General features: G+C 28.6%; 1 pseudogene; it reads right to left on the bottom strand.

The window, feature by feature from the left end:
* Positions 1–775: 775 nt before the first annotated feature.
* On the bottom strand, positions 776–894 carry LOC147479314 (5S ribosomal RNA; annotated as a pseudogene).
* Positions 895–2,546: the final 1,652 nt, after the last annotated feature.

Genomic DNA, 2,546 nt, shown 5'->3' on the forward strand with positions numbered 1-2,546 from the left:
ACATATTCCAATTAAATTTTTGAATTTTATAATTTCCAATTTTAGCGGAATAACAAGATTCAATTAAAGCGAACATTGGCTTAAATAAATTATATAAACTATTGATTTAGTTAAAGTGGATGTTGGGCTTAAATAAATTATATACCAAACCAAACCAAAATAAATTACATGTGGAAAATTAAATTATACAAAAAATAATATCACAAAATATATAATATAAAATGAAAAAATAAAAATAAATAACGGCAAACCAATAATGACAAATATTTTAAAATATATATAATACTGCATGAAACGAACGTCAAAGAATAATTAACCGGAAACAGAAAACTAGATGCAAATGCATCGAACTAACTTCAAATAATATTTAACGGGATATCAAAAATTGGATGCACATGCAAGCATTAAACTAATCTTAAAAAGTAATTAATAGACAATTGGAATGTGGATACAACTGCGTTAAACTAACCTCAAAGAGTAATTAACGGGAAATCAAAACTTGGATACAAATACATCGAACTAATATAAAAAAATAATTGTCAGGAAATCGGAAACTGGATGCAAATGGATTGAACTAACCCTCAGAGATTAAATTAATGGGATTATCAGAAAAAAAAAATTAAATTAATGGAAAATCGAAAACTGGATGCAACTGTATTGAACTAACTTTAAAAAAAATAACTATAAATTGGAAACAGGATGCAAATGCGTGAAACTAATCTTAAAAAATAATTAACAAAAAATCAAAAACTTTTTTTTCGATAATTTAAAAAGAAAGGTGCATCACGAGGACTTCCCAAGAGGTCACCCATCCTAGTACTACTCTCGTACCAGCATGCTTAACTGCGGAGTTCTGATGGGATCCGGTGCATTAGTGCTGATATGATCGCACCCCGAAAAATAGGAAATTAGATTCAACTACACTGAACTAATTTCAAAAAATAAATTGGATGCAAATGCATTAAACTAACCTCAAGAAGAAATAATTAACGAAAAATCGAAAATTGGCCTGGATGCAAATTTATTTAACTAACCTCAAACAATAATTAATAGGACTAGATGCAAATGCAACCTCATCGAATAATAAACGAGAAATCAGAAACTGGATGCAAATGTATTAAACTAATCTCAAAGAATGATTAACGGGAAATCGGAAACTGGATGCAAATGCATTGAACTGACCTCAAAGAACAATTAACATGAAATTGGAAATTGGATTCAAATGCATTGAACTAATTGTAAAGAATAATTAACTAGAAATCGGAAACTAGATGCAACTGCATTGAACTAACCTCAAAAAATAAATAACAGAAAATCAGAAACTGGATGCAAATGCATTAAACTAACCTCAAAATATAGTTGTGTCATATGTTGAAGGAATATCTTGATAAGTATAGTTTTGCATTTAAAACGGTATTTATCTTATATTTTTTCTTATGATTGGGAACACATTGCTATTTAAGTAGTTTCAATATGAACTTTGTCTTTAATAGAGAGTACATGGGGTTTTCATGTTATAAGAAATTTGGATGAGTGATCAATACAATATTTGTATATAATAGTTATGCATATATAGTTGCATATATTTTTCAGAATAATTAATATAACCGGACCCGTTCGTAGATAATCATTGAAGATCCCACATAGTGAGTCAGGTATAATTTAAAAAATATATAATTAACGGGAAATCGAAAACTCGATAATCTTTGATGATCCCATAGTAAATCAAGCATAATTTATTTTTATGTCATGTTTGCAAGGACATTACAGATGGATCAGTAGAAAGTTAGTATTACACACCATATTTGGATAATTAAAAGAAAATCGAAAACTAGATTCAAATACATTGAACTGAGCTCAAAGAGTAATTAACGGGAAATCAAAAACTTTATGCAAATACAATAAACTAAACTCAAAAAGTAATTAACTAGAAATCGGAAACTGGCTGCAACTGTATTAAACTAACGTCAGAGAATAACTAACGAGAAATTAGAAATTTGATGCAAATCCTTGAAAAATATTTAGCTGGAAATCGGAAACGGTATGCAAAAATGCATCAAACAAATCTCAAATAATAATTAACGGGGAATTAGAAACTTGATGCAAATACATTGAACTAACCTCAAAAAATAATTAACAGGAAATAAAAATCAAATGCAACTACATTGAACTAACATCATATAATAATTGGCGGGAAATCAGAAACTAGATGCAAATGCATTGAAATAACTTCAAAGAATAGTTAACGGGAAATCAGAAATTGGATGAAATTGCATTGAACTAACCTCAAAGCATAAATAATCAGAAATCATAAACTAGATACAGATGTATTGAACTAACCTCAAAAGTTATTAATGAAAAATCGGAAACTGGATGCAAATGCAATGAACTAATCTAAAGACTAATTAACGAAACATCGAAAAATGGATGCAACTGCACTGAATTAACCTCAATGAATTATTAACGGGAAATCATAAATTTGATACAACTGCATTGAACAAACCTAAAAAAAATTAATGGAAAATCAAAAATTTGCTGCAAATGCA

Source organism: Coptis chinensis, chromosome 8 (genome assembly GCF_015680905.1).
Source record: "Coptis chinensis isolate HL-2020 chromosome 8, ASM1568090v1, whole genome shotgun sequence".
Classification (NCBI taxonomy): Eukaryota; Viridiplantae; Streptophyta; class Magnoliopsida; order Ranunculales; family Ranunculaceae; genus Coptis; species Coptis chinensis.